Source organism: Scyliorhinus canicula, chromosome 12, assembly GCF_902713615.1.
Source record: "Scyliorhinus canicula chromosome 12, sScyCan1.1, whole genome shotgun sequence".
Lineage (NCBI taxonomy): Eukaryota > Metazoa > Chordata > Chondrichthyes > Carcharhiniformes > Scyliorhinidae > Scyliorhinus > Scyliorhinus canicula.
The window spans coordinates 122,263,193-122,274,326 of record NC_052157.1 but is presented as its reverse complement, the minus strand read 5'-3'; the positions used below and the strand labels follow the sequence as shown (position 1 = coordinate 122,274,326).

The window sequence follows — 11,134 nt, the reverse complement described above, 5'->3', positions numbered from 1 at the left end:
GATTATTTCACAGCATTTGAGATGAGAGAGAAAGAGTCAGGAGATGTTATGGAGGTGCTAATAGACGGTCTTAGTGATGGCATTGATATGTGGTCAGAAGCTCATCTCAGGATCAAATATGATACAAGTATAATATGAACAGTGTGGTTCAGACAGTTGTCAAGGAGAGGGATGGAGACAATAGCTAGGAAGCAGAGTTGATGGTGGAAACAAGTACAATGACTTCAGTATTTCCAATATTTATTTGGAGATATTTCTCTTCTTGCACTATTGATGTAACTTAGACAGTGTGACAATTTAGGTATAGGGGAAGGATCGAGAGAGATGGTAGTGAGATACAGCTGCAGTGAGACAGTTAAAGTTATAGTGGCGGCATCGAGGGAGATGGTAAGTGAGGTAAAGCTGGGTGTTGTACAGATGATGTTTCAGTAGTGCAGCAATAAGATGAGAAATTGGAAGGGACCAAGGATTGCTCTTTGAGGGACATCAGACGTATTTGTGCAGGAGTGGAAAGAGAAGCAGGTGAATGTTCTTTGCCTCTGGTTAGATGGATAACAGTGGAACCAGGTGAATGTAGCTGGAGAGCTGTTGAAGGAGGATGGTATGATCAATGATGTCAAAGGCCGAAGACAGGTCAAGAAGGGTGAGATGGGATTATTCACCTTTGTTACAGTCGCACAGGATTCCACTAATGACTTACATTTGGCATCATGACTTGGCAGCACGGTAGCATGGTGGTTAGCATAAATGCTTCACAGCTCCAGGTTCCCAGGTTCGATTCCCAGCTGGGTCACTGTCTGTGCGGAGTCTGCACGTCCTCCCCGTTTGTGCGTGGGTTTCCTCTGGGTGCTCCGGTTTCCTCCCACAGTCCAAAGATGTGCGGGTTAGGTGGATTGGCCAGGCTAAATTGCCGTTAGTGTCTGAAAAAATAAGGTTAATGGGGGTTGTTGGGTTACTGGTGTAGGGTGGATACGTGGGCTTGAGTAGGGTGATCATTGCTCGGCACAACATCGAGGGCCGAAGGGCCTGTTCTGTGCTGTACTGTTCTAAATTTGTTGTGATAAAATCTGAGGAGAAAAATTCAAATTATGGAGAGTCTGGGACAATGGCACTTTTGAGCGTTTTGGAGAGGCAAGGGAATTTAGAGATGGGGCAGTATCTTGTAAGGATGATGGGGTCAAGAGTTGGTTTTTAACGAATGTGGTGATGGCAGCAGATTTGAAGGAAATTGAGACATTGAGGAAAGAGAACTCTAAATGATAACAGCTGACACGCAGGGTGGGAAGGCTTGTCAGAAGTTTATAGGAAATAAGGCCCAGAGAGCACGAGGTGGGGACTCGTGGACAACCTGAACTCAGGAAGGGCATGAAGAGACAGAGGAGAGAAACTAGAGAAAGATGCAAGGTAAGCGCCAGAAAATATAAAAAACGTTTAGTCCGGTGAACTAGGGGAAAGGAAGGGAAAAGCAAAGGCAGGTGATTGGCTGGTCTCAATCTTAATGACGATTGTTTTGACAAGTAAGTGTAAGAGCTCCTCAGACATGTTGTTGCAGGTGAGCTTGAGGCCAGAGCCTAAATGGGAGCAAAACACAATTTATGATTTTTAGTGCCTAAATACTGTATAACTGCGTTTGAGAAATAAAATTCCAAAGAATTATCAACGATTTAGTGCTAGCAGCATTAAGAACTTGTAATTCCACATTTCTTTCCTCTGACCCATAGCACAGGAGTGGGCCCAATTGGAAGCAAGGAAGGAAAATGAGAAATTACATTCCTTTGAAGTTTAAAGTTTCCTAAGCGCTATTTTAGAACCATGAAATTTTCCAGGAGTAAATGAAGCATTTAGCATCTGCTGTCTGTGCTAGCTCTTTGCGAGAACAATCATAAACTAACCCATTGCTCTACTGCCTCCCCATGCCTCTTTACCTTTCTATCTCACTGGACATAAGGAAGTGGCTTGCAGATGGAATCTCCATTCCAATTGAAAAACTTAATTCATCAAAACATCTTAGAATCTATTAATGAGTGGGCCCAGATTCAAACAATGCATCAAATATAGTTCCACATTTCTGTTGGTCAATGGCCACACAGAATATCTCCTGCGGTTTATTTATGCCACTGCATGATTTCATTTGATATCTTTTTGGTATTTACATGATTAAAATGATTGCACAAGAAATTGATGGGAACGATGTAATCAGTTCTTCATTCACTTGTCACTGAACATCAATTCAACTCTTCCATTAAACCATTCCTACATAATTACATGAGGTTCATTGACTAGTTGTCGAAAAATAATGGTTATGCTGGCTAATAGCAAGTGGTCTCCATATAGGCTTGGTACAGATTAACTTCAGTCATTTATATTCTTAGGGTATTTTCAATCTCTCCTGGCACCAGGATATCATTTGAAGTTTGTATTTTCAGCAAGAGATGCCACAAGTGGCCAGGGGAACAGTGAGTCCGTCTTCTTGGTTACTTCAGGGATCCCTCTTCTCCAAATGTATGCTTTGTGTGAGTATTAATGCTGATGGAAACCTCAAACCTCTGGTGCTGGCCTACAAATAAGCATGCAGGTGATTTGATTTCTCATCAGGTCCTGAATTGTAAGAGGTCAAAGCCAAAAAGTTCTCCTCAGCCAGCAATTTCATCCAGGATCTATGAAGGAATGTCAATCATTCTTTCAAGCCTCCCCAATTGTGGAAGTCAAGGCACTCTTTAGTAGAAAAAAGCAAATTACTGCAGATGCTGGAATATGAAACAAAAACAGAAAATGCTGGAAAATCTCAGCAGGTCTGACAGCATCTGTGCAGAGAGAAAATAGCTACAGTTTCAAGCATGGATGACTTTTTGTGGGGAGAGGGGGGGGGGGGGGTGGTTGGTGGTGGAGCAGTAAGGGCTGGATAGAAGGCCAGCTACGGAGAGATTGACAAAGATATTGTGGACAAAGTCACAATAGGTATGTAAATAATGAGATAATGGCTAAGAAGCATGCTGGTAATGGCACAAAAGACCAAAATGTGTTAATGGCAAAACAAAGGTACGTAGTGTATCGAAGGACAACCTGGAACAGATGTTCCTAGTAGAGTGAGGAGAGAGGAGATGGTGGTAAGGGAAAATGAGATGAAAAGGGGATGGGGAAATGAATCAATGGAAAAAATGAAAATAAATTGCTAGAAGTAAAAAATAAGGTGGAGGTGAGAGTCACAGTCTGAAGTTGAACTCAATGTTAAGTCCAAAAGGCAGTAAAGTATCCAATCGTAAGATGAGGTTCTGTTTCTCCTGTTTGTGTTGGGCTTCACTGGAACACTGCAGCAGGCCAAGGACAGACATGAGGGAAGGATGGTGTGTTGAAATGGCAAGCGACAGGAAGATCTGGGTCCTGCTTACGGATGGACTGAAGGTGTTCTGAAAAAAGCTCACCCAGTCTGCATTTAGTTTCTCCAAATAGACTGCATTGGGAGCTGCAGATGCAATAGACGAGATTGGAGGAGGTGCACGTGAAGCGCTGTTTCGCCTGAAAAGAGTGCTTCGGCCCACGGATGGTAATACTCTTTAGTAGACATTGTTTCTCACAGGAAGCTTTTCATGCAATTTTGATTTGAAGCAGGAAATCACATTCTAATTGGTTAACAAGACAACACTTGACTCATTCTACTTTTGATGCCTTTTATTCTCAGCCCAAGATTTGAAAATTATGTCTTGACAGATGTCTACACTAGGGATGGAGCCTGTACTCCAGATCTCAAAACAGTTAACTTCCCTCGCTATTTTCCTGACTTTTATCTTTTTCTTATTCCCTTTAAACCACAGGCAGGAAGTGGCTGAGGTAAAGGCATGCCATGTTTTGTCAGAACTCCTGTTTGCACACCAGTGTTACAACATGCATTGACAACACATCCACCCATCATCGGACAATGAGTTTTTCATACCAGTATTGGATGACCTCACAAAGATTGGTTCATTGCAGCAACAATAGCAATTCATAGCATTAATACTCACACAAAGCATACAATGTTGCTATGACACGCTGCTTTATTGGAAACTACCCTCTTGGGGTAGTAAAGCAGGACGCAATTCAGTCTTCCACGCCATATGCAAATTTATGCATGGTGTGGAATATGAGGGAATCCCAGGGAATCCTGCTATCAGGCCATCATCATGAGCTGAGGGCCCGATAGCAAACTCCCGCGGCCGGCCACCCCCCTGGATCACAAATTGGCCCCGATCCCACCCCATCACAAATCGGTCCTGACCCCTCCCCACCGCACAGCAGCCCCCCTCACACTCTGATTGCCTAGATGCCTCCCCTACCCCCAAGTATGGGAGTGACCCAACCTGCCCTCCCAGGGACCCCTGTATTAGGGAACCCCCCCTTAGGGATCTCTGTAATGGGGGGGGGGGGGGCACCCACAGGGACCCTTGATATAGAGGGACCCCCACAACAGTTGGCCCAATATGAAGTCCACCACATTGGGGCCACGCTGGTAAAAACCACAAGTGATCCACGCCCATGTGATTCGCAGCCATGGGGACCGGAGAACCGTGGGAGGCAGGAGCAGAGGGCCCCGGGTCCGATAAATAAATGCAAATGGGCCATTAAAATCAATTTTCATTTGTTTACATCCCACCCCCCCTTTCCAGTGCACATTGTGGACCTCATTCATACCGCCAGCAGGGGATCGGAGCATCGCGTCTGGGTGGGCACCCAGTGCCGATCCCGATTGTCCTCGGACGCTTGATTCTCCGTCCCATCGGGAATGCAATCCAGGTGCTCCGGGACGGAGAATCCCACCCACTGTCCTTGTATATTGCCCGTGAGTGGAACCCAGTACATCAATAAGGCTGAGCAGTAATACTATGGGTAGCCTGTTTAAGAACTCAAGGCTACATATCAAGGCCAAAGAGCTGTTCAGAAGGACTGAAGCAATAAGTGACTATAAAGGTCTTTCTCCTCTGGGGGATCCATTCAAATAACCTGTTGTGATCACTCCCCTCAGAGTACACAGGCTAAACAGGGAGGCTGGAGATTCCAAATTTGCAGCCAAGGTGGAAGTGACCTCATGGCATTTCCATTTATATCACAATTCAAAGTATAACAAGATGTTCATAAATTTAAATTTTCTAGAAAAAAATACCTAATGCGGATTATTTGGTCTATTCTCAACTCCCGAATAGCCTGCATGTTAAAGGAAGAGGAACACGACATTTAGTACCTCAAGTCTCTTCCATTATTCAAAGCTCATGGCTGATTGGTGACCTAACTTCATATACCCACATGTTGCCCCATGTTGCTTTGATATGTTTTGTTAACAAAAACATCTCAATCTTAGATTTAAAACAAACATTAACTGTCCTTTATATGTGAAAGTGTTCCCTAATTTGACTTTTGAAACGTCTGACTCAAATTTTCAGACTGCTCCCTTTTCTTAACTTCACAACCAGCAGAAACAATTTATCCCAATCTGCCCTACCTGTTCCCATCAATATTTTAAAAACTGCAATCAAATCACCTCTTAACCTAGTAAGGTATACAACTGTAGTTTCTGAGCGCTCCTTAAAATGTAAATCTGGGAATCCAGGTTTCATTCTGATAAATCTACAATAAGGGAAGATGGTAGCAGGGTGGTAATGTCACTGAGCTAGGTTAGTAGGTCTTACGGCACAATGGTAGTGTTTCCACCTCTGGACCAGACATTCTTAGTTCAAGTCTTACATCAGTATTTGTTGGCCACAGAAGCGATGTTCATTACATGGTTCAGTGCCCTAACAATCACTGTGCGCGCATATAACTGCATTGACAATGTGGCATTGATGTAGAACTCGAAACGATAAAGACGCATCAGTTCTGTTGACACTGCAAAGCATTCCTTACTAACATCTGGGGGTTTGCGCCAAAATTGGTAGAGCTGTCCCACAGATGAGTCAAAGAACAGCCTGACATGGCCATACTCACCTGTATAACCTGTCCCACCGGCAGGTCAGACACATCAGAGGGGTGTCACAGTGGTATTCAATCAGGAGGGAGTTTCCATGAGTGTTTCACTGCATCAGGTCAAATGTGGGCAAAAAAACCTTCTGCTGATCACCACCTACCACTCCTCCCGCATCTTTCCTGCATTCATCTGAAGAATCAGTACTCTTCTGTGTTGAACAATGAGGTTGTAAAGACACAGAATGTACTCTGAGTGGGGGACTTCAATGTCTATCACCAAAAATGGCCCTATAGTACTACCAGTTTCTGAGCTGACCAAGTACTGAAGAAAATAGCTGGTAGATTGGGCCTGTAAAAGGTGGTGAGCGAACCAGCAAGAGGGAAAGACATTCTTGACTTCATACTCATCGATCTACCTGTCGCAGATGCTTCTGTCCATGACAGAAATGGTAGGAGTGACTACCACATAGTGCTTGTGGAGACAAAGACTCATCTTCAAATTGAGGATACCCTCCATTATGTTGTGTGGCACTAATTCACAATGCTAAATGGGCTAGATTTAGAACCTATCTAGCAATACAAAGTTGAGCATCCATGAGAAGCTATGGGTCATCAGCAGCAGAGGAATTTTATTCAACCAATTGTCATCACTTGGCCCGGTCTATCCCTCATTCTATCATTACAATCAGACCGGTGGGTGGAGAGTTAATCTTGGTTCAATGGAGAGTGCAGGAGAGCATTCCAGGAGCAACAGCAAGCACGCTTAAACACAGGATGTCAAACAGTGGATGTAGCATGCAATTGACAGAGCTAAATGATCACACAACCAATGGATCAGATCAAAGCTCTGCAAACCTGATGCATCCGGTCATGGATGGTGGTGGAAAATTAAAAAACTAACTGAAGGAGAATGTTCCATAAAATGTCCCAACCTCAATGATGAAGCCTAGAACATAACTACAAAAGACAAGGCATTGAAGGCGAAGTAGCTTTTGCGCCGAGTGGATGATCCATTGCGGCCTCCCCCTGAGGTCCACACCATCAGAGATATCAGTTTTCAGATAATTCAATTCACTCCACATGACATCAAGAAATGGCTGAAGGCAATGGATACTGCAAAGACTGGGCTCCAACAACTTGACAGCTGTGGTACTGAAGATGTGCTTCAGAACTAGCTGTGCCTCTTTTTCAGTACAACTACAACATACCTCTACCCAACAATGTGAAGAATTGGCCAGGTATGTCCTGTCCACAAAAAGCAGGACGAATCCAACCTGGCAGTTGTTGCCTCAGTCTACTCTTGATCGTCAGCAAAGTATTGGAAAGTGTCACTGGCAGGGTTATCAAACGGCACATGCACAGTAATAATATGCTCATTGTAGCTAAGTTTGGGTTGTGCCAGGGTGCCTCAGCTGCTGACCTTATTTGGACTTTATCCAAACATGGAGAAAATATATGAGGTCAAGAGAGCATGTGAGAGTGACTGCCCCTGATCTCAAGCCAGCATTTGACTGAGTGTGACATCACGGAGCCCTGACAAAACTGACATCAATGGGAATCAGAGGAAAACTCCTCCCTGCTTGGATCATAACCAGCACAAAGGAAAATGGTTGACGTTATTGGAGATCAATCATTTAAGTCCCGGTACATCATTGCAGTAGCAATGTTCCACCTTAGGCTGCTACATTGATGACCATCCCAATATCAAAAGGTCAGAAGTGGAACCCCTGAGATACTGAAGCAGACTGGGACATATGACGCAAGACCTGGGCAACATACAGTCTTGATAAATGGCAGTAACATGGCACACAAGTGCCAGGAAATGACCATCTCCAACAAGAGAGAATCTAATCATTTCCCCATGATATTCATTGACATTACCATCGGTAAATTCCCCACGATCAACATCCTGGAGGTTAACACTTATCAGAAGCTTAACTGGACCAGCATATAAATTCTGTGCTACAAAAGCAGGTCGGGAATTCTGCAGTGAGTAATTCACCTCCTGATTCCCCAAAGCCTGCCCACCATCCAAAAGGCACAGATCAGGAATGTAATGGAATATGCTAAAGGTATGTAGGAGCGTACCCATAGGTTGGAAACATCCAAGACAATGGGTCTTGTAAGTGACAAACAGCTTTAAAATGGATTATCTCCATTAACGTTTGAAACATTAAATCTAAGATGCAGTGCATTTCAACCTTGGATTACCTTGTCAAGGTCAAAGCTCACCTTCTGTGCCTGCAATGCTTTGAAATATTGGACCTCAGCTCCGTCAGGCAATGTTTACGATGATTGAACCTTCCTCCAGACTCTGTATTTTGCTGTGGGAGGCAACTTCATCATCTCAAAAGTTAAAGGGGCTGGTTTAGCACAGGGCTAAATGGCTGGCTTTTAAAGCAGACCAAGACAGGCCAGCAGCACGGTTCAATTCCTGGACCAGCCTCCACGAACAGGCACCGGAATGTGGAGACTAGGGGCTTTTCACAGTAACTTAATTTGAAGCCTACTTGTGACAAACAATTTTAATAAAGGGTGATTTGATGGGTGGGGGAGACCTCAAAGCAGACAAAATGTACAAAAAATGCTCTTTGGGTAATTCCTGTGTACTCGTTGGCCCAAAACAGGAAACAGCTCCCTTTGCTGTTGGCGATGTACAAGCTGATCATTCTAGTCAGTAACATCAACTGCATTATTAATGCAGCTGGATGATCTGGCGGAGCTGACAGCATACTGGATCAGACTCCTGTCAAGTTGGACGACATGTTCAACAATCCTGCAGATGGAGTGATGCACAGATATACCTGATTGAGGCCAGATGGTTCTGTCCATTCCAGGATTGACTTCTTTGTTTCCTGAGCATCGCAATCAGATGCACCGATGCCAAGTCAGTGTCCTTCACCGAAAGGAAGACCATACAGTTGGGAGGAGGACATGGAAGTTGAAAGTGAAATTGTTCACACAGAAAATATCAAGCAACTTAATGCTATCAAGGCAGACATCAAGAGGTTCTTTGCCCTCAAAGGTATCCAGAAAACAAGAGAGAGAGAAAAAAAGGGAAATGTCCCAAATCCAGAAAATCACGCAAAATCTGCTCCTACTGCAGTCAAAGAGGTCAATGTCAAGGAGAATTTCCAAGAGGTGAAGGCTTCATTCTTGACTGTGGAGATCTCTAGTCCAGAGTCGTTTGGTGGAGCAGGATGAAACATACTCGCTTTTCTTTTTCTAAAGTGTACATAGAGAGAGCTCTGTGATCAGCAGCCTGAGGGAAGAAGAAGGCTCAGTAATATCATCACAGCCTAAACTACTTCAACAAATCCTTTTATACTGGGATGTATGACATGAAGCCCAAGGCAGCACAACCTCTCAGACCTTACTGCCGTCTATCATGGATGTCTTAAATTACAGTGTGCAGGAGAGTCTGGACAAACTAGCTGCGTTTGTGTTTTTTTTAATTCATTCATGGAATGTGGGCAGCTGGCTGTGCCAGCATTCATAACCCATCCCTAATTACCCGTGAGAATGTGGTGCTGGCTGTCTTGTACTGCTGCAATCCATGTGGCCCATGTAGTATAGATACACCCATGGTGCTGTTAGGGAGTTCCAGGATTTTGACCCAGCAGCAATGAAAGAACGGCAGTATATTTCCAAGTCAGGATGATAAATGGCTTGGAGGGGAACATGCATCTGCTGACCTAATCCTTCTGTGCAATAGTAGAAGGCCGTGCGTAGCCCCTTGGTGCACAAACTGCAAGTGTCACCTCGTGATAAGGTTCTACCTGTTGTTGGTGTTACAAAGGGATGGATGTGGCCGTGAAATCCTCCATTCAGTTTGGACTATGCTGACCACCTATCTGTCATGGAAACGTCGATACAGAAAAATACCTTTGATCACAAGTCCACCAGGCAGTGGTGCCACACATAACATCCTTGAGATCCTCAAGGAGGATCCAAAGGATGTGGTGGATCCTGTCAAATGTTTCCTTGAGTAGACCATCAAACTAATTTAACAGAATCTCAATTCTGTTGAGGTTCAACCTGAGCAATTAAATAAAAGCCATCTACAACTCATATTGCACTCAACCACATTCACTTGGTTTCAACATCAAGTGGGATATATTGTAATATTTATCATAATAACTTGTGATGCAAGACTGTCCTTTGAGATGTTCCCCAGGATTTATACCAAGAAAACTATCTACAGCATCTGAAGGACCATCGGTTTTGTGAAATGCACTATTGGTCTCTGCTCCACGGGACGTTACCAGGAATGCACACCAAGAGAAACATTTCCAGCAGCTAGAGGACCACCCATTCCGTGAAAGATACTCTTTGGTCTGGCCAAACTTACTATCTTCCAGTGCAAAGAAAAGTCCATGATCAAGTGTTTCTGACTGGCACATCGCAACAATGTACTAAGGGACCCACTTGGGGAAGCCACCAAAAAGGTGCAATGGATAAGGTAACTCTTTAAGATCTTTCAGACATAGTGCACTCAGGTCTGGAAACTGAGTAAATCCCCTTGGCCTGTATGTTTGACATGTAATGAATGTTGTAAATATTGGCTGTAATTGTAAGTCTAGTGAGTCACATACAATATTGGAAGAAACTGATTTTGGTTTACACATTATGCAATGTCAACTTTGAACAGTCATGAAATGGGGGGAAATGCAATGTGCAGTACATTATTGCTGTATTCTTGGCAGTAGTCATGTTGCTTCTGTCCTGCACTAGCCTCCCTGGACTGTTGGGGGCTGTGAGGAGACAGAGTAAAATACATTTTCCTGGCATTGGAAGGAAGAAGCTGGCTGCTGAAACATAGAAGGCATGATTGTCCAGCAGCAGAAGCTTGGTGCCACACTCTTGAATTCAATGCAGAAAGTAGTTTCATCACCTAAGCAGGGCTGAAATGATGAATGCAGAACAACATTCACCCACATCCTGTTGTGTGTATCACCATAGCTTCTGATATTGCTTTCTCACACTTGTTCCCAACACATTACTGCTCATTTACCTTCCAGATGCATCCATCTTTCGCTTTGTTTCTACTTCCTCACAGGTCCATCCATCCATCCACTACACCCATTTCCCTCACTGCAATCATCATGCAATGTCATGTCTTTCCCTCATAGTAATCTTCACCAAATGCATCTTTGTATGAATACATGCCATTACATTTACTCATGCACCTTCTTCCTTC

At 43.9% G+C, this 11,134-nt stretch overlaps 1 protein-coding gene across 1 annotated transcript in view; it reads left to right on the top strand.

Moving 5' to 3' along the window:
- hsf5 (heat shock transcription factor family member 5) overlaps nt 1–11,134 on the top strand; it is a 141,060-nt gene that overhangs the window by 1,670 nt on the left and 128,256 nt on the right.